General features: G+C 35.0%; 1 non-coding gene across 1 annotated transcript; it reads left to right on the top strand.

The window, feature by feature from the left end:
- Positions 1-18,417: 18,417 nt before the first annotated feature.
- Positions 18,418-18,524, top strand: LOC141676405 (small nucleolar RNA R71). The gene has a single exon (XR_012556997.1). It is a non-coding gene; the product is annotated as a small nucleolar RNA R71 (small nucleolar RNA).
- Positions 18,525-22,744: the final 4,220 nt, after the last annotated feature.

The following is a 22,744-nucleotide window of genomic DNA, read 5'->3' as shown; positions in this document are numbered from 1 at the left end:
ATTCGTAGGCTCAACAGAAATAGTTAAAGTGCAACTGTTCACAAATGCGACAGTCTCTTTTGTCTTGGCAAATGAGACAGACTGTAACTGAAAGAGACAGATACTATATATTCAGCAGAATGTAAAGTGCAGAAATATAAACATGCGATGCTGTTGAAGCAAGAACACCAAATCTTTTCACTTGGTTCGGCCCCTATACCTAATCTATGGCCTACATCCAAGTCCCCATGCCAACTAGCATAGAGAGTATTATATCCACTTAAATAAAGTACTTACAAACTTTCCTTGATTACAATCTTGGCCCTGAATGAAAGAACCCTTTCCCTAGCACACAGCTACCTAGCACACAGCTACTTGGCCTTGATCTTGTAATCAATATTCCCACAACCCGGGACAAGTGATACAATACACCTTCCTTTCAAATATAAAGATAATAATGTGAAAGATTACAACTCGACTATAAACTCTTAATTAACTGGATAATCAATGAATGTAATTAAGAGGATGTTTTTCTCAGAAAGATATAAAAAAGGAAAGTGCAGAGAGTTGTATGTTTCTGAAAAATATCAAGTCGGTTTATATAGAAAACATGTAACAGATATAATGGATTTCAAACTCTTTTAAAGATAATAAAAGATAAGATTAGGTTTGAAATATTTGAATGTGTAAAACAAGTAATCCGTTAGAATTGTTTCTTGAAAGAGATAAACCTGAGAGAGATAATGAATTTGAAATATGTTAGGTTTATTTAAGAAAGAGTTTGTTTTGAAAAGATAAGTCAAAGGTTATCCAGTTAACTAAGTTAACATTAAACAAAACTCTAATACTTATCTAACTAACTAACAATCTGATTTGCTGTAGACTTCTTCAATGCATCATCAGAAATCACGGATTAACATTCTCCCCCTTTTATGATGATGCCAAAGGTAAAGAAGTGTTATGCTCCCCCTATCAAAAACACTTTAATCTCCTGTTGCAATATGTTAGATAGTAACAGTGTATATATGCAACAATCAGTTGATAATCATGAGAATATGCAAATGAAACATAAGACTTATCAAATGAGACAGGTAAACAAATGGGACAGCAAATAAGATTAAAAACCAAGATTAAAACCCAAGCACTCAGTACTTAAAGTTATAAAACCTTAAATATTTAATCCAGCACATAAACCAGTGCTATCCAACCAAAATCATCCAATCAACAGATAATTAAACCAAGTTCCAAGAAGCAATCGTCTTAATCAAACAAACACATTAAAACATTAAAAATTCTCCCCCTCAACATCATAAAAGGCGGGTAAAGAAACTAGTCAGAATCATCAACATCGACAGGAGCAGATGCTCGAGTCTTTCGCTTTCCCTTGTTGTGGTAAACTGGAGAAGCACCATACTCAGAGAACAGTTTGTCTAACTTGCCTTCATTTGGAGCTTTCCCATCCCTCTTGCGAAGCCATTCCAGAATATACGAACGATATTCAGCACGAGTCATCCCAAAAGCTTCAGGTGGAGGAACTGCAGGCAGGGGCAAAGGGGAAGTAATCTCGGCCAGAGTCATATCACCAAGCCAGTCCTTCTTCTGGTGCCATGGCATGCTACGGGTAGAGACCTGCTGAGATATGTACTTGGTTTCTGTACCAAGTTTATAGAAGAGCTTGACAAATTCTTCCTCCCACGCCTTGGCAGTGGTAACCATCCCCTCATGAAGCACACCAAATTCAAAATCTATAGCCCTACTCACCTTCTTATCATGGACATGTAAAATCTCCAACTTAGCATTTATTGATTCAAGAGAAGCAGTAACAGATTTATTAAACATCTCATAGGAGGCACGCATCATACTGACTTGTGAAGTCAGGGATGCCAAGGACTCGATAGAAGCAAACTGAGTTTTAAGAGACTCCAAAAGATGGTTGTTTTCAGAAACTTTTGACAACAACGATTTCAATAAAACAGAGTCCTCTTGATCAGGATCAGACATATAGTGAGGAGACTCAGGAAACGAACCAAACGACTTATGACCCTCACCAAAAATAAGAACACCAGACTCAATAATCTCAATATTATTAGCAGACAGGACAGACAGATCAAACAAAGTAGACACTGGCTCAGTGCTATCATCATCAGAAATAATAGAAAAATGTCTAAAGATCTTTGTCAACAAAGCAAGAAAAGACAAGTTCATAGACTCATGAGACGCACAATGACTCATGTATTTGATAATCAACGAAGCAATATCACAAGGGGTTTTAGTCATGAAAACCGAAATTAAAACAACATCTTGATAAGTTACACGGTCACGACCGCTCTTACGAGGCAAAAGATTTGTATGAAACAATTTAAAAAGCAATAAAGCAAGTGGAGTAAGATCATGTACCATGGGCTTAAGAGAGGTACCAATAAAGTTCTCACCAAGAATCACTTTCAGTTGTTCTTCATACTGTAATCCTGGAAACTCCATGAATGCTGCATGCGTGGTATACGGACAGACACCGGAGCACGAGATACCACAAACTCGAGACAACAGATTAGCATTGAACACAATCGGAACACCTTAAACCTCAGAATAAACCATATCCTCCTTCATCATTGAGATATTAGAATAAAATTCCCGAACCAAAGAAGGGTAAATAACATCTGGTGGGGATAAGAGAGGTTCACAACCGAGAGCGGAGAATAAATCAACAACACCCACTCGCTGAAGCAGAGCAAGATCACAAATTCGTTCTTTAAGAATGGGTTTTGACACGATTTTAGGATGAGAAGATTTTTCGGGTGACATTGGAGTAGAGGAATCAGGATTAGTTCTTTGGCGTTTAAGAGAAGAAGATGATGGGTTAGGGGTTTTAGCGGGTTTAGATTTGGATCGAGTATGAGGGGTTGACATTGTTGAAGAAGAAGAGAAACGTTTGGAAAGAGGAGAAGAAAAAGAAGTTGAGATTAAATAAGACAAGAGAAGAATATGAAGAGGTAGAAGTGAGATAGAAGTAGAAAGGTGGAGTGTATCTCGAAAAACGAGGAGACACACGGAGATTGAGAAGAAACAGATGGAGTAGTCAAATCAAAGTTAAAGACTTGAAAGAAAATGCATGCAACTCGGTTCAGTTCCAAAGTTCAAGAGTCCCATCAAATAATTACATATAAAATATATAATTAAGACTGAAACACGCAAACTAATTAAACCAAACACGGTAATTAATTCACAAAAATCCATCAATAAATTCCATAGATAAACCAGCATTAAATTAATCAATTAATTAAACACTCGATTATACAATTTCAGTCATAAAGATGAATTATGCAAATAATTGACACAAATAAGCTAAATAGAATGCATGTAGGGATGTAAAAATGAATTAATGAGAAATAGTGCACATACCAAGTTCACGTCTCATAAGACAAAACCGGTCTTCACCTAAAGGTTTGGTGAAAATATCTGCTCTTTGCTTATCAGTTGAGATATAAATTAACTAAATATTACCTTTTGAGACATTATCTCGCAGAAAATGGTGACGAACATCAATATGTTTAGTACGAGAATGCATAACAGGATTTTTAGAAATATTAACAGCAGAGGTATTATCACAATAAATTGGAATATTTGTATAAGAAATACCAAAATCCTGCAATGTTTGTTGCATCCACAAAATTTGAGCACAGCAACTACCAGCTGCAATGTATTCTCCTTCAGCAGTAGAAAGAGCTACAGAGGTTTGCTTTTTACTGTGCCATGCAACCAAACAATCACCTAAATATTCACACGCACCACTTGTACTTTTTCTATCAACCTGTGACCCTGCATAGTCAGCATCTGAAAAACCAATTAAGTTAAAAGAAGTAGAACTAGGATAAAATATTCCAAGATCTCTAGTTCCCTTAAGATACTTAAAAATCCGTTTAACTGCATTCAGATGAGATTCTTTCGGTTGAGATTGAAAACGAGCACAAAGACAAACACTATACATAATATCAGGACGAGAAGCAGTTAAATATAATAACGAGCCGATCATACCTCGATATTTAGTAATGTCTACAGGTGTACCTTGTTCATCTTTAGTGATCTTGACAGATGTACTCATCGGAGTAGCTTTAGCAGAAATATTTTCTAATGCAAATCTCTTAAGCAAATCATTCACATACTTACTTTGATGTATGAAAATACCTGCAGCAGATTGGTTAATTTGCAAGCCTAGAAAATATTGCAATTCACCCATTAAACTCATATCAAATTCTTTATGCATGCAGTTAGAAAACCACTTACACAAAGATTCATCAGTTGATCCAAACACAATATCATCTACATAAACCTGTACTAATAGAAAATGATGGCGTTTATGAAAAATAAAAAGAGTTGGATCGAGTGTACCACGAGTGAAGCCATTCTTTAGCAAAAACTGACTGAGACGCTCATACCAACATCGAGGGGACTGTCTCAATCCATAAACAGACTTTTTGAGCTTGTAGACATAGTGTGGATTTTTTTCATGAATGAAACTTGGAGGCTGCTTCAAATAGACTTCTTTCTTAAGATGACCATTTAAAAATGCGCTTTTAATATCCATTTGGTAAAGCTTGAATCCTTTGTGAGCTGCAAATGCCATTAGAATCCGAATAGCTTCGAGACGTGCTACAGGGGCATATGTCTCGTCGAAATCAATTCCTTCCTGTTGGTTGTATCCCTGAGCCACCAAGCGAGCTTTATTCTGAATAATGTTACCATCTTCATCCTTCTTGTTCTTGAAAACCCAACGAGTACCGATGACTTTTGCATTAGAAGGAGGAGAGACAAGTTCCCAGACTTGACAACGTTCAAACTGGTTCAATTCTTCTTGCATGGCAACCGACCAACATTCATTTGCAACAGCTTCTTGAGCATTTTTCAGTTCAAATTCAGCAACAAAAGCACAGAATGCACATAAGTTATGAAGCCTGCTTCACGTAGAAATCCCTTGATCTAAATCAGTAAGAAGATTATCTGGTGGATGATTCTTCACAGTCCTAGAAGATTTAGGAAGTTGAATATTACTCATCTCTTCCTCATTAGAATTGTCTGCCTGGAAATGAATCGGAGTTGTCTCATTCAAAAGAGACTGCCTCATTTCCGCTTGTGAAGATTTATTCGGAGGAGTAACAGAATTCACATTTGAAACACTATCGGGAGTCTTTGGAGAGCCAGAAGATTCATCTGAAGCTTGAGTAGATCCCAAAGAATGATCAGAAGACTGAGATGGACCTGGAGAGTCTTGACTGCTTGATTTGTCAAAATGAGACTGACTCTTTTCAGAATGAGACTGTCTCATTTGGGAATGAGACGATAGATCCGCAACATCTTCTTCAATTTGAGATATCTTCAAGGCAGATTCATTAAATGTAATGTTGATAGATTCTTCAACTTTGAGCTTGATAGAATTATAAACTCTATAGGCCTTGCTTGTAGTAGAATATCCCAAGAAAATTCCTTCCGTAGACTTAGCATCAAATTTTCCTCTAGTGTTCTGTGTATCTAAGATAAAACATTTTGAACCAAATACTCGAAAATAACTGATGTTAGGCGTTTTATTCTTAAGAAATTCATAAGGAGTTTTAAGCAAAATAGGACGAATAAGTACTCTATTTAATACATAACAGGAAGTGTTTACCGCTTCTGCCCAGAATTTACGTGGCAGATTACTTTCATGAAGAAGAGTACGAGCAGTTTCCTGTAGAGTTCTGTTCTTGGGTTCAACAACTCCGTTTTCTTGAGGTGTACGTGGGGCAGAGAATTCATGAGTAATGCCTCTAGATTTGCAGAAAGTCACGAAATCTTTCTCGAATTCTCCTCCATGATCACTACGAATAGTCTTGAGCTTTAAGGAATACTTAGTCTCAAGGTTAGTAATAAGATCTTTGAATTCACTAAAAGCTTCATCTTCAGTACGCAAGAATAACACCCAAGTAAAACGAGAGTAATCATCTACTATAACAAAAGCATAATTCTTACCTCCCAAACTTACATATCTTTCTGGACCAAAAAGATCTAGATGTAACAACTGCAGAGGAACAGAAGTTGATACTTTATTCTTCGCAGTAAAGGAAGTTTTCACCTATTTTCCAAGCTGGCAAGCTGAACATGGTTCTAACTTCTTGAATTTCAGCTTTGGTAAACCTCGAACTAACTCATGTGAAGATATCTTTCGAAGTAGATCCATGTGAACATGACCAAGACGCCTATGCCAAAGATTATATTGTTCTTGAATGGTAGCTAGACAGATTTCTTCTTGCTGCTCATCAAAATCTAACACAAAGATGTTTCCCTTTCTTTTGGCTACTAAAGCAAACTCGTTAGCTTTATTACCGATATAGCAAACATCTTTATCAAACTTAACACTATGACCAGCATCAGTTAACTGACTTACGCTAATAAGATTATATTTAAGACCGTCAACTAAACGAACATTGTTAATAGCAAACTTGTCGTTACCTATGGTACCTTTACCTACAATACGTACGGTATTGGAATCTCCAAGAGTAACTAAGCCTCCCTCTTTAGCGATTAATGAGAGAAACTTTGATTTATCTCCAGTCATGTGACGAGAGCAACCGCTATCAATAATCCACTTGTTTCAAGGAACATGGACTTTAAAACAGACCTGCAAAAGATCCTTTATCTCTTAGGTACCCATGTGACTTTGGGTCCTTGAATGTTAGTATCATAAATCTTATACAAATGCCTGTCAAATTTCTTAATCCACATTTGAACAATATTAACAGATTTATGTACAGATTTAGATCTAGTTGCTGAGTTAGTATCGTGGCCCTTAATACCACATAACCGAGATGCAGAATTGGTGTGACCAGATTTGCCACAGTCTTGACATTTTTCAAAAGGCATCTTGTATTTCATAGGAGTTCTTTTGTAGCCACTTTGAAAAACCTTCTTTTTGTTGGCTGATCCATACCCCAAACCTTCTTTGTCAAGAGAAGATTTCTGTTGGGCAAGTAAAGCATTCAAGGTTCCTTCTCCATGAAAACATTTGGCTAGATCAGTTTCCAGCTGGGCAACCTTTTGCTTGAGTTCAGGAACTATAGAATCAGAAGATGCATTTGCTTCAGCAGAAAAAGTTTCCTTCTTTAATGCATCAAGACATGCATCTTTCATCTCGATCTCATTTTTGAGGTAGTTGACTTCTTCTTTCAGCTTAGAGACCTTCTCAGATAGTAGCTTATTTTCTTCTACTAAGGATTCATCTTTGATGGAATCATCAACCTCATTAAGAACCTCACTCAATGCTTGTTTAAGATAAGCATTCTTTTCTTTTAATTTTTTTATTTTGAGCCTGCAAGGTTAGTACATCCTGAGATATATATGAATTTCTATTAACTTGAACAGTATGTACCTCATCATTGTCACTAGAGTCTGATTCAAGTCCAGCAAAGCATAGTTGAGCTAATTCATCGTCTGAGTCAATTTCCACTTCAGAATCATCATCACTCCATGTGAGTAAAGCTTTCTTTTTGGCTTTGAGCTTGTAGCAGTCCTTCTTGAAGTGACCTTTCTTTCCACACTCAAAGCACGCATCCTTGTTTTGATTATTTTTGCCTTCCTTGTTTGAACTAGGTCTGAATTCTTTCTTTGGAAATGAAGACTTCATGGGTCATTTAGATGTATTCTTTTTGGCCAGAAATTTGTGGAACTTCTTAGTGAGAAGTGCAATCTCCTCATCAGAATCTTCAGAAGAATCACCTGCATCTGCATTAAGAGCCAGAGTTTTCTTGCGAGGAGCTTCATCTTCTTCATCATATCTGCGTAGTTGGTTCTCGAATTCTTCCAATTCACTGAACAGTGTTAGAGTATCCATAGTCGAAAGTAGTGTCGAATCCTGTAGAATTGTAACCTTTGGAGCAAATTTCTTTGGCATTGCTCTGAGGATTTTCCTATTAATCTCAGATTGAGGAATGATCCTTTCCAGAAGTGAGATGGAGTTCATTAATGTCAGAAACCTCCCTTGAGCATCTCGAACGCTTTTATCTCTTTCCAACCTGAAACCTTCATAGTCACTCATTAGCATACTTAATTTTACTTCACGTACCTTAGACGTGCCTTCGTGGCTGACTTTGATCGTATCCCAAATCTGCTTGGCAGTAGTACATGCTGAAACTTTTCTTAATTCTGTAGCTACCATGCCATTGAGAAGTGAGTTCATCACTTTAGCATTGGAGTTCATTGCATTCACTTCTTCAGGAGAAAGATCCTTGAGAGATTTTGGCTTCCCTTCTTTCATGGGAATTGTAAAGCCATTTTCTACAGCATCCCATTCGAATGCATCACGCTGGAGAAAGATCTTCATACGAAACTTCCAATCATTGTAGTTTTCAGCACCATGAAGCAGTGGTGGATAATTGTTTGAATACCTATCTGGTTGAGCCATGGATCGCTAGCAAAATAAACACTAAAAAGAGAATTAAATGCACCTGCTCTGATACCAAATGAAATTCGTAGGCTCAACAGAAATAGTTAAAGTGCAACTGTTCACAAATGAGACAGTCTCTTTTGTCTTGGCAAATGAGACATGCTGTAACTGAAAGAGACAGATACTATATATTCAGCAGAATGTAAAGTGCAGAAATATAAACATGCGATGCTGTTAAAGCAAGAACACCAAATCTTTTCACTTGGTTCGGCCCCTATACCTAATCTATGGCCTACATCCAAGTCCCCATGCCAACTAGCATAGAGAATGTATTATATCCACTTAAATAAAGTACTTACAAACTTTCCTTGATTACAATCTTGGCCCTGAATGAAAGAACCCTTTCCCTAGCACACAGCTACCTAGCACACAGCTACTTGGCCTTGATCTTGTAATCAATATTCCCACAACCCGGGACAAGTGATACAATACACCTTCCTTTCAAATACAAAGATAATAATGTGAAAGATTACAACTCGACTATAAACTCTTAATTAACTGGATAATCAATGAATGTAATTAAGAGGATATTTTTCTCAGAAAGATATAAAAAGGAAAGTGCAGAGAGTTGTATGTTTCTGAAAAACATCAAGTCGGTTTATATAGAAAACATGTAACGGATATAATGGATTTCAAACTCTTTTAAAGATAATAAAAGATAAGATTAGGTTTGAAATATTTGAATGTGTAAAACAAGTAATCCGTTAGAATTGTTTCTTGAAAGAGATAAACCTGAGAGAGATAAGGAATTTGAAATATGTTAGGTTTATCTAAGAAAGAGTTTGTTTTGAAAAGATAAGTCAAAGGTTATCCAGTTAACTAAGTTAACATTAAACAAAACTCTAATACTTATCTAACTAACTAACAATCTGATTTGCTGTAGACTTCTTCAATGCATCATCAGAAATCACGGATTAACATATAGATGTATGTGTATACTATTAGAACTGAAATTAGAATGATATTTAATTAAAGCAAGTTATATTTTTCTCCAAAAAATATGATATATACTTGAGGATCAATTATAATAAAACTATACCATATTGTTTTTATAAGACTACTAACAATTAAATAATCAAACAACCTAAAATGGTTTTGAGTCCAAATATCTCATTTGTTTGTTATGATAATTTGAATGTTAATAACTAAAAAATTGTTTCAAGTGAAGGTAAGATAATTAAAACATTTATCAGACCAAGTCTTTAGTTAATTTTGAAAATATCCAAGTAGAAATTGTTTAATAGGGATAAAACATTGTTAAACCAACTTTCTAATATATAATAGGATTTGAGTTTGGAAAGATATATAATTCAAAGACTAAGCTCTAGTAATATATAATACGTATATAACTGTATGTGTATACTAGAGTCGTTACAAACTTGTTAGGAATCACATGTACTTTTGATGATAAACAAAATATATAGCATAATATTTTATTAAGTCAGTAGTAGCTATCAATGGCTAAATTATCTTTTTCTGATAGCCATTGGTAGAGTAGCTTATCTGTGATAAGATTTTATAATATTTTTCATGTAGATCTCAATTTATAGTCATTGTTGTAATTGTTCATTTCATAGTCATTTCTGATTCAATGGATAAATAGAATAAGATGACTTATTGTCAATACTCGTTGCCATGTAAATCTAATTAAATGAAGTGATCCATCAATGGCTAAGGAGAACACTTTCAATGCCTAATGGATCAGCCCATCAATGGCTAAGAAGATCACACTGTCAATGGCTAAAGTAGCAATTGATAGTGACTTGACAGAGCACGTGTATCAAATCTGACAGAGCACATGAGCTAATAAAATATCTCAGTTTGATAAATGGAAGCCAAGCCAAAGTGAGCATGTGATCTTGGATAATGAAGAAGAAAAAACACTCCATTTCCATGCATGATAAATTAGAGGGATATTTAAAGTAATATATCAAGATAAAATCTAGACTCAAGGGAAAGAGAATGAAAAAACAATCTTGATGAACCTTGAAAACTTTGTTATGTATTGTCTAGCAAGCATTATAACTTGGTAATATATAAACCAATAAACCAAGTAACAGCAGTGTATTCTCTAAGAAATAAGAAACTAGGATTTTCAATAGAGTTTAGTTGAGAGTACTATCTCTTAGAAAAACACTAAAAAACGGAGGTGTGTAATTTATACATATTATTTTTTTAATATATAACTCATGTGGCAAGTCAAAAACGAACCACCTGAAATTTTGATGTCTTGTGTTTTTATTTCAGTTTAACAATTGTTCAAGTTGAAAAAGTTGAAAATTTATAATTTGTATTCACTCCGCTCCCTTCTACAAATTACTCATATATTGATTGTTGGTACATAAACTACACCATAGAATGCATATAGCAACATCAAAAATTTATTGCCTAAAGGGCTTTTTATGTCGCAGTAGAAAATATGGCAATAAATATGGAAAATTTTGGCGTTGCATCCAGTGGTGATGCAATAGGGGTCCTATAGTAACATTTTGAGCCATGTATAGCAATAACACAACCTTATTGCAGTAGACAATAATTAGCAACAAAATATTTTTTACAGCAACACAGTAAAATAATAGCAATAGATGTTTTTGTCTGCTAAATAACCACCTTAAGGCAACATTAACTAGTCCTATTGCAATGAATTTATGGTCAAATTTAACAAATATTGCAACAAAATTTGAACCAACTGCAATATTTTATGGCTGATGTAATTTTAAATGGCAACGTATTTGGATATAATTGCAACAGTATTTTTAAAAAAACAAAAGGAATTGTTTGTAAAATATACTAGCCAGGCATTTCTTTATGCCACAACACTAAGCAATTGTCATTCAAAAGTACCATGACCAAATTAAAAGCACCTCTCAGGTTGTCCCAACATCATCTTTATAAATATTCATAATTTAAGTCTATTTGAAAATAACAATAGCTAGCTAAACCAAATTTGCGAGAGAATTTAGTCGCACACAACTAAACCAAATTTGAGTTCAAATTTAACAAACGAAGCTAGCTATAGCAAACTGCAGATAACTTAAAGATAAATTAAAGTAATCATTATATGGTGTTAGGGCGAAAACACACGCTAAAATTACACACAAGTATACGCGTTCGCAAGTAGTATAAGATATAAATTAGATTCGTTCTCACAGAGACTCTTTTTAGTTAACTTAAGATTATGCACCTATACAACAATGGTATGGATATCGCTCAATGCAAAGACAATAACAAGTTGAGATGTTTATAACTAAGATTAAACTAACATGCAATTAACTAAGAATAAAAGTGAGTAAATTAACTATATGAGAGAAACACGGGATTCTAACTTCATTAAATATTTTATTCAAAGTCATTAATCTTAACATTGGCATGCAATGGTGATGACAACTAATCAGATAACACGAAACTAGTAAACGCCAACTTTCGTTGTACAAATACCCTACTACCAGACATCCACAAAAGAGATAGAAGCTGAATAGACACCAATTATTTTGAGACCTTATATGTCTATAGAATTGACAACATAAAGGTTTAATGCGCAAGTTATCTATCGTGATTACATAGGGTAAGTAAGATGGTTAAAATTACCTATAAATCATGCATAACAAATACATGAACCTATACTAGCATGGCAAGTTCTAAACCTCTATCTTCACTTTCGCTTCAATAGAGATTAACACGCTATTTTATATGTTAGCTACGCACATAAGACGAATAAGCACAACCAATACTACAATATCAATCAATCACCACATACCAAGATATTGTAAAAAAATAACTATAAAATTCTATAAGTAAATCCGTTGGAACTCCACGATAACGATTAGTTCATAATCGAACTCATCGTCACCATGGGTTCCAATGAAAACATGATAATAAACAATATAAGAGTACTAGAGTTCAAAGACAAATCGAAAACAAGCATCCAAAGTACAACTATAATAAAGAATAGAAAAGTCTTCTTCTCTGTAGTCGTCTTGTGCTCTCTAGGTCTTCTTTTGCTCTTCCTTCGCTCCCTTATTCTTAACAACGTCTTGTTTAGGGTATATAGGCTTCAGGATCGAACTAGGCTTCAAAATCACCAAAACGGACTCGAATCATGAATCTGGCTGAACGGACCAGCCCGCGTTATTTCTGGAAGTCTGGCGTGGCCGTGCCGCATGCCAGCGTGGGCACACCATGTTACTAGATTTTGGCTCCTTTTCTTGTTTTGACTGCAGATTGAGTTCCGTTCGTCTGATTTAGACGGTCCAATAGTCCACGCGAAGATCTCAAGATGCTCTTCAACATGAACATGGTCTTAGCTTCCAATCCTGACCTTTTTTGAGCATATTTCAATTGGAAGCTCCTTTCTTCCTTTAACTAATGTCTGAAATGCAAAATCATAAAAATACATAAAAAATACCATTAACTTGAGTCCAAAATTCCAACTTAAGCTTGTAATGAAGCATTCCAAGTAGATATAAAATCCACTTATCACACCCCCAAACTTGAATCGATGTTTGTCCTCAAGCATAAACAGACTAAAAACTATCAAACAAACCTAATGCATGAATGCAACTACGTGAATGTAACTAAAATGATAATGCAATCGATCCCCTCAGAATAAACGTAACCAACCAACAAGATAATGCCTCTAAGAATGCAATGACTTAAAATAGAGTTCGAATAAATCTCACAAACCAACTCACAAACAAGAAACGTGCGTGTGCAGAATGCTTAACAGATATACCCTCAATGCTAGATCCATAACCATAACTTATTTATTATCAAAATAATCACAAGTTTATAAATAGAATGGACGCTAAACTCATAATGACTCACAACACCTCCTTCCAACTAGAGTTATACAAGGATTCATGCTATTATTGAATACATAACAAAGATGTTTATTTGACTGTGCAATGAATGGGGTGCCAAAAGACTTACGCAATAATACCCATGTAGCGAGCGTTAGGTTAGCGAATCCCAGACTATCAAAGCCTTAGGTCACTAGGCACAAAGTCCCCTGGAACTTAATAACTCGAGTATTAAAGAGCTCACTCTTGATCAATTATGCATAAACACATATGTTTTTTTTTTCTTTTTTTCTTTTTTTTTTGAATGAGTGTGTTTCACTCCATCTCATTCAACCCTAGATCACTCATAAAAATATGGGCTGACTACCAGCCATTTGACGCATATCCTTATTCAAAACAAGCAATGAAATCCAAGCTTTTCTCCAGTTTAAAATTCAATGTTCATACGTCATAACGAGAATACAAAAAATTCTAGATATAGACACGTGATTAAATCACAACGAATAAACAAGTATAATCCGACCAATTTATCATAGATATATTCCAACCCCTTGTCAGGGGGTGCACCTAAAAATGCCTAACTCAAGTGATCTGGTAGTGGGTTGAGCTCAAGTGTGGGAGCTTCTTCAATAGACGGATCGAGACGCTCCTGAGAAATTTTCAGCTCTGCTAACCCAGGAGAATCGAATGGCATATCCAACTTCCTCTACCACGGAGGTGCATTCAAAACCTGTAGTTGCTCTGCTCCTTCTTCATCTTCAATAACTGATTCCCCTATGAAGGATCTCTCTAAGGTATCTAACTTTGGCAATTGCTCAAGCTCCGAATTCACGACATAGTCGATCCGCTCTGATCCGCTCTAACTTAAAGCACTGATCTTTATCTGTGGGTAACTTTATTTCCTTGAACACATTAAAAGTGACCTTCTGATCTTGAACCTACATCGTAAGCTCTCATTTTTGCACATCGATTATAGTTCGGCCTGTAACCAAAAATGGTCTCCCCAAGATAATGGGAATCTTCTTATCTTCCTCAAAGTCCAGAATTATAAAATCGGCAGGAAAGATGAGTTTGTCCACCCTGACCAAGACATCCTCCACAATGCCTCGTGGATAAGTGATGGAACGATCAGCTAGTTGCAATGTAATGTATGTCGGTTTCAGACTAGGTAGACGAAGCTTCTTGAAGATAGACAAGGGCATCGGATTGATGCTAGCTCCCAAATCACACAAGCATTTGTCAAAAGATAAGTTCCCAATAGTACAAGGAATAATGAAACTTCCAGGATCTTTATGTTAGTGTGTGTGCCCTAGAGACAACACTATGATGTTTTAGTTTAAGATATTAGGATTATTAATGTTTATGTTCTATCGATTATTCCCATTATAGTTTATTAATTCTTAATTTACTGTGATATAAATGTTAGATTAATAAATGTCCTTGGAATATGATATGCAATTCTATATCTCTAAGTACGTGACTTAGAAATGAGATTATGAGAATAGTATCAATATTCCTAAAGGTCCCTAGTCGAGTATTATTATTAAAGGACAATAATAATGCATTAAGAATGGTGTGTTTGTTGACTGATGATCATATCTCATTGATCATAGGTATAGTGATACTAAAGTCAAAAACACGGGCATATGTATATGTACATGGTGCTGGACAGACCTAATATGAGATTCTACATGTCTGTTGTGCATAAGTAATTCTCACAATGATAATGATGTAATGGTCCTTAGACCTGAAGTCATTATATTTCTATACGAGAATTAATATACATTGATTCCATTAAAAGTTATCCTTGACCGGGTTATGATAAAAGTGGACATTGGATATATTATGAATCATATGAGAAATACGAATGATCTAGATGGGATTTAACCCTCCTATTTTAGGAGTGATATTATTGGCCTCTTGTGTGAGCTAGACTATGAAATGTGTGGTCAAGTTCAACTATTGATTTGATATGATAGTCTACTCATTGATCAAGGAAACTTGGATTAAACTATGATGAGGATGACACATTACATGCCTCTAGTTTAATCTATAATATTTGGTTAAATGGATTATATTACATAGTACATTATTCACGAAAGGTTTAATCCATCACCGATTTAATTATTATTACTTGGGTAGCAATGATGTATTACTAGATGCCACTCATTGTTTATAATTTAAATATGAGATATTTAAATTATTGCCAACGTAATAATAACCTATAGGGTCGCACAAAGAAAGCATGGAGGAATATTTAATTCAAATTCGGATTTGAAATAAAAAAAAGAAATTTGAATTATTTATTATTAATTAAGTTGGACTTAATTAATGGGATAAATGAATTTCAAATTTGTATATTATTAAATCCGAAATTCAGTTGTTATTTAGTAAGGGAAAATGGATTTTTTTGTCACCCAACTTAACGTGTTTTTAGGAACTTACCATTCAACTGTTAATTTTTTTCTTTTACTCACTAATGTTAGGTTCATATTTGTTTTTAGTCACTAACGTTAGGTTCGGATTTGATTATTAGCATTATGTCAATTTTTGGTACCATTATTAAAATATAGTGGTAGTCTGTATTTTTTTTAATAATTTGATATATGTCTATATCTTTGTATATAGTACTCCATATGTCCCCCAAGTCGTTTACCTTGGTGATGAGAGTTTGACAAGCATTTTAAGGCTCCTAAAGATGTAGTTTCATGAATTATTTTTAATTTTTTGTTATAAATAATAATTTAACGTTTAAATTTTTATATACAAAAAAAAACTTAAAAATAAGTTATAAAACTATGTTTGTAAGAAAAATATCTTGTGAGAGTTGTTTGATTTAATACCAAATTCACATTATTACAATATTATTATATTTTTCTATTTATATATATACTTGTTTCACAATTCTATTAGAATGGATGAGTTTATAGTTTTGTTTTTGGGCCGGTAAGTGTTGCATGAACGGGTTGTGATTGGTGATTTCATTGGGTTTTTGAAAGTGTCATTTGGTAAAATATTGATATGCAATTTTTTAATTTTTTTATAAGTACTTTATGATCAGTTTGCTAATTTAATTATATTGATTTTTTTATTTTTTTATTTCCCAATAATTTTAGTACGGATTGCGATGCCTCATCCTAATAATTTTGGTTTTGAGCTTAGTACCCCACCTAAAAAATAACAGACGTATATGAACTGATTTTATGCGTCTGTTTAGAATGTATAAACATCTGTTCTGATCATATGTTTAAGACAATATGCGTTATTCAGACATTATACGACTCCTCCATATGCATCTAGCAAACACATATAATCTTTCTTATAAGACACATATAACACTTTTTGTACTAGTTATCACTATATTTTAATAATGCTATAGAAAATTGACAAAATACTAATAATCAAATCCGAGCCTAATGTTAGTGATTAAAAAAAATCCGAACCTAACATTAGTGAGTAAAACAAAAAAAATTATAGTTGAGTGGTAAGTTTCTAAACACACAATAAGTTGGGTGACAAAAAAATTTATTTTCCCATTTAGTAATTGGGTTAAACTTACTTATTAAATAAATAGAATTTCAGATTTTAATAAACTCTAACTTGGATTAGGGTTAGGACTGTTTTTGGCCTCTCTATATAAACATCCTTAAAACTAAAATTAAGGTTACGTTTTTATTAGATAAAAACATAAAACCCTAGCAGCTAAAGGTGATAGAGTGATAGAGGAAAAAATAGGTCAGTTCTTGGTGCTAGTACACGCCTCCTTCGTACCAGGTTTCGTGTGGATACTTGTACGGTGTAGATCGTTAAGGCGGGATACGTGGTGTTCGTTTAAAGCTAGGATCTCCTTTTGACAACCATAATCGTAAAGCTTCTTAAGATAAACAATCTGATCTATGAATTAAATATCTATTTTTCGCATGGATCCTGCGGTGGGTTTCAAAAATTCTGATTTTTCACGTTTTTAATTACTGTTTCCATTGCGTTTATGTGCTCGAAACCCAACACTTTAAACTTCGGAGGCAATTTCTGTTGCAGCACAGCACTACATTCTTCCGTAAGGGCAACGGTCTCTAAGTCATCGAGCTTCACTTTTCGAGAGAGAATACCTTTCATAAACTTCGCATAGCTAGGCATCTGTTCAAGAGCTTTAGTGAAAGGCATGTCGATGTGAAGTTTCTTGAAAACTTCCAAGAACTTAGCAAGTTGCTTATCCAACTTCTGCTTCTGCAACCTTTTAGGAAAAGGTGGTGGAGGATAGACCTGTTTTTCCCCTGTATTACCCTCAGGAGAAGTGTTGATAATAGCTTTCTTCCTTGGTTCCACCTAGTCATCCTTGAACACCTCTTCTTCAGCTACAACTTCATTTTCTGAAACTTGAGATTTTTCAGGGCTTGCAACCTTCCCAGACCTCAAGGTGATGGCGTTCACCTGTTCTTATGCTTCCCTCTTGCCTGGAACTTCTATGTCACTAGGGAGTGTACCAGGTTGTCGATTTAACAAAGCATTGGCAATCTGCCCAATTTGATTCTCCAGAGTCTTGATAGAAACCGCTTGGCTCTTGCACATGAGCCTCAACTCCTCAAATTCAGATTTTTCATTAGATCGACTTGTACTTCCATGCGATAGTTGTTGAAATTGGAGTTATTGTCTTGGTGCATATTGCGGCTGTTGAAAACAAGAGGATTGAATTACCTGTTTCCAAACTGCTGGAAGGGATGTCGCATCGTATTCAGATTGTTACTCCAGCTGAAGTTAGGATGATAAGTTTCCGGAACTGGTTGCTGCGATCTCTGAAAGTTGCTCACAAACTGAGCTGATTCACTAGATATAGCGCATTGCTCCATCGCATGTGAACCTGAACATAGCTCACACACTCTGGTTATCTGATTAACACCATAGTTAGTCAGAGAATCAATCTTCATAGACAACGCCTTTAGTTGAGCAGTGATAGCCGTAGCTGTATCCATTTCAAGAACTCCTGCTACCTTGCCATGTGGAAATCTCTGGGTTGGATACTGATATTCATTAGCATCCATCAGTTCAATTAGATCATAAGCTTCCTCATAGCACTTTGCCCATAATGCTCCACCTGATGCTGCATCGAGTATGGGTCTTGACTGTGCTCCCAAACCGTTATAGAAGTAATTGATGATCATCCAATGAGGCATTCCATGATGAGAACACTTCCTAAGCATCTCCTTATAGCGCCCCCAAGCTTCACATAGAGATTCTCCCGATTACTGCGCAAATTGAGTAAGAGCATTCCTGATTGCAGCTGTGTTCGCCATAGGGAAGAATTTAGTAAGAAATTTCTGAGTGAGATCCTCCCAAGTAGTGATAGAACCTGCTGGTAGAGAGTGTAACCAGCACTTAGCTTTCTCCCTCAGAGAAAAAGTGAAAAGTCTCAGCTTCATAGCATCTTCAGAAACATTGTTGAACTTGAAGGTGTCACAGATCTCGATGAAATCCCTAATATGCATATTAGGATCTCCGTTGGAGAACCCCCAAACTGGATTGAATTATGTACCATCTGAATCATGCCAGGCTTGATTTCAAAGGTATTAACTGCGATCGTAGGCCTGACAATGCTAAATTGAATGCCATTGATCTTGGGTTGAGAAAAATCCATCAACGCTTTCTTTGATGCTGCTGGATCTCCCATTGTAATGAGTACCTGCAACACAAACAAGTAAACCGTGAAAGTAAAAGAATCCGAGTAAGTGAACTTTAACGACCACTGATGTCAAGCACATAAACTAAAATTAACACCGAGTCCCCGGAAGCGGAGCCAAAAACTTGTTAGGGTGAAAACACACGTTAAAATTACACGCAAGTATACGCGTTTGCAAGTAGTATATGATATAAATCATATTCGTTCCCATAAAGACTCTTTTTAGTTAACTTAAGATTACGCACCTATGCAACAATGGTATGGCTATCGCTCAATGCTAAGACAATAACAAGTTGAGATGTTTATAACTAAGATTAAAGTAACATGCAATTAACTAAGAATAAAAGTGATTGAATTAACTATATGAGACAAACATGGGATTCTAACTTCATTAAATATTTCATTCAGAGTCATTGTTCTTAACCTTGGCATGTAATGGCGATGACAACTAATCAAATAATACGAAACTAGTAAATGCCAACTTTCGTTGTACGAATACCCTACTACCAGACATTCATAAAATAGATAGAAGCTAAATAGACACCAATTATGTTGAGACCCTATATATCTGTAGAATTTGACAATATAAAGGTTTAATGCGCAAGTTATCTATCGTGATTACATAGGGAAAGTAAGATGGTTAAAATTACCTATGAATCATGCATAACAAATACATGAACCTATGCTAGCATGGAAAGTTCTAAACCTCTATATTTACTTTTGCTTCAATAGAAATTAATACGCTATCTTATATGTTAACTACGCACATAAGACGAATAAGCACAACCAATACTAAGATATCAATCAATCACCACACACCAAGATATTGAAATAAATTAACTATAGAATTCCATAAATAAATCCGTTTGAACCCCACGATAATGATTAGTTCATAATCGAACTCACCGTCACCATGGGTTTCAATGAAAACATGATAATAAACAATATAAGAGTACTAGGGTTTAAAGACAAATCGAAAACAAGCATCTGAAGTACAACTATAATGAAGAATATAAAAGTCTTCTTCTCCAAAGCCATTTTACGCTCTCTAGGTCATCATTTTGCCCTCCCTTCGCTCCCTTATTCTTAACAATGTCTTATTTAGGGTATATATAGGCTTCAGGATCAAATTTGGCTTCAAAATGTTCGAAAGGGACTCGAATCAGGAATCTGGCTGAACGGACCAGTGCGGCCGCCCCGCATACCAGAGCGGGCGCGCGCTGTTTCTGGAAGTCTGGCGTGGCCGCCCTGCATGCCAGCGTGGGCGCGCCGTGCTACTGGATTTTGGCTCCTTTTCTTGTTTTGACTACAGATTGAGTTCCGTTCTTCCGATTTCGACGATCCAATAGTCCACGCGAAGCTCTCGATATGCTCTTCAACATGAACATGGTCTGGGCTTCCAATCCTAACCTTTTTTCAGCATATTTCAATTAGAAGCTCCTTTCTTCCTTTAACTAATACCTGGAATGCAAAAACACAAGAACACATCAAAAATACCAATAACTTGAGTCTAAAATACCAACTTAAGCTTGTGATGAAGCGTTCCAAATAGATATAAAATCCACTTATCAGATGGCCCCTGCAGCTTCATTTCCATCTGCATCACCATCATCGTCGCTCACTTTTTCTGCATCCTCATAATCATCTTCATTTTCATCAACCTCGGCAGAACTTTGAGCACATAGTTCTTCAACATCGATATTTAGACCAGGATTCAATTCACCAAGTTTTTCAAAAATCTTCCTTATCTTCTTCTGCATTTTCTCCTTCATTGTAGCAGCGAGCTTTTCAGTTGCTTTTTCCAGTTCCGAAAAATCTGTTTTTCTCTCTTTTGTCAATTTTTTCTTCGTCTTCCTTGTTATGCCACTCCTTCCAACAAGCCAGTTAGGCCCATCCTCATCTGTTGATTCCTGAGGAGTTTTTCCATTTTTCTTTTCCTACGTATAAAATTGAGCAACAAACATTAATTTCAATAAAATACAATTACTCCTTGTTAAATTTATGAAGAAATATAGCAGGACTAATTATTGACAAAAATACTTGTAAAATTTGTCATAAAATCTGAAGATGCAATTTATGAACAAAAATACTTATAAAAATGGTCGAGAAATATAAAAGTGCTATTTTTACCACCATTTTATGGCCTTTGCGGGTTTTTGGATAAATTCCCTTCTTTGTTTCTTGTGCACGGGCATCTTTACCAATTTTCTAGAATAAAATAAAATATATTAGTTTTCTTACAAGAAATAAATGAAGGGACTGGTAAACAACAAATATGGGTACGTCATACCATTTCATTACGAATCTGAGCAAAACTAATGCGCCTAGCCGTATGAGTATCGGTCACATTCTTTCAATTTTTTTAATTTGTTTCAGCTTTTTTCTTAACTGATTCATCACTCCAGTACTTGAGAAGCACCTTGAACTGTTCCATTGGAATATTTGCAGGCCTGTTTTTCATACTTTCAGCGTCAGTATCAAATTTGGTATAACATGCACTCTTAACATGAGATATATATATACCCTCCAATCATCAGCAAGGCTTCTAATTACCCAATCCTTACCTTCCTCGGAAATTATGTACTTTGTCTAACAAAGTACATAAAAATACGGATAAGAATCAAGAAAGAAGCAATTATTTACGATAAACAAATCATTATTTTTTTCTAACAAGGAAATGATAAGAATCAAGAAAGAAGTAACTATTTATGATAAAAAAAGGTTATTGCACTAGGCAAGCTATTAAAAATTACATCTATATGATTGCCTTGTCTCCAGACACACTTACCAACAAATACGGATATGACAGGCAATGATCACTTACAAACTTACCACATTACAATGAATTTACTTAACAAACTAACATCACAGATCATAGAGAATTCATTGTCCCAGATAAAAAATAAGACCATTACCTACTATTTGGAACAAACCTATTTCGAAGACACTATCCACAGCAGTTTGGAAGTTAGTGCCTTCAAAATTTTCATCATCATTGACACGCCTTTGTTGTTCCGCATCTTTTTTGCGTTTTTGTAAATCAACAAATGCCTCCATTGTGCCAATCCCTTTATTGGAAGGAGACCTTTGTAACTGTGTAAGATCAGGAGGAAGTGGCGGGGGAGCTGGGAGTGGCGGGGGAGGTGGTAATATATCTCTATCATTAACCTTGCGAATAATACAAAAAAATAAATTAAATTAAAACAAGAATTAAATTAAAACTAAAACCAATTATGTAGATGTATATGAAACACACAAAGATAAATTAAAATAAAATAAATTAATATACCTCTGTTCTCCATTCAGTTTGATTTACTGAAAATAAACGGGTCCTTGTTCTGATGATGACTTCGTTAACCTTTTTAACATTTTTTACTTTCTTTTTTGGCTAAATACATAAAAAATAGTCAACAAAATTGTATGTTCCAAAAAAACAAAGGAGTTGTATTTGTACAAAAATAAACCTGAGGAATAACATGTTATGCTTCTTCTTCACTTAAACTATCATGTCCAGAAACATATGCTCGATCAAATTCAGCTTCTGACCAATGATCTATAACTATTTTCTTTGCTTTCTTGGTGGATTTCCCAGCAGTAAAGAACTCACTTGCCTTCTCCTTCAGTTTATATTTATCAGTTTCTTTCGCATTCGCTTCCATTCTCCTTCTTCTGTTTAGCTTATAATCAACAAGCTTCTTCTAAACCAAGCACCCAGTTAATAAACTTAAATGTAAGATGACAATAAAGCATACAATGTGATTATAAAATCAATCTCAGATAAATATCAAAAATACACCGGGATAAAATATTACTTTATCAGTT

The sequence above is a fragment of the Apium graveolens genome, chromosome 7, assembly GCF_009905375.1.
Source record: "Apium graveolens cultivar Ventura chromosome 7, ASM990537v1, whole genome shotgun sequence".
NCBI classification, from domain to species: Eukaryota; Viridiplantae; Streptophyta; class Magnoliopsida; order Apiales; family Apiaceae; genus Apium; species Apium graveolens.
Note: the sequence above shows the minus strand (reverse complement) of the source record. Positions and strands in the feature narration are given on the sequence as shown.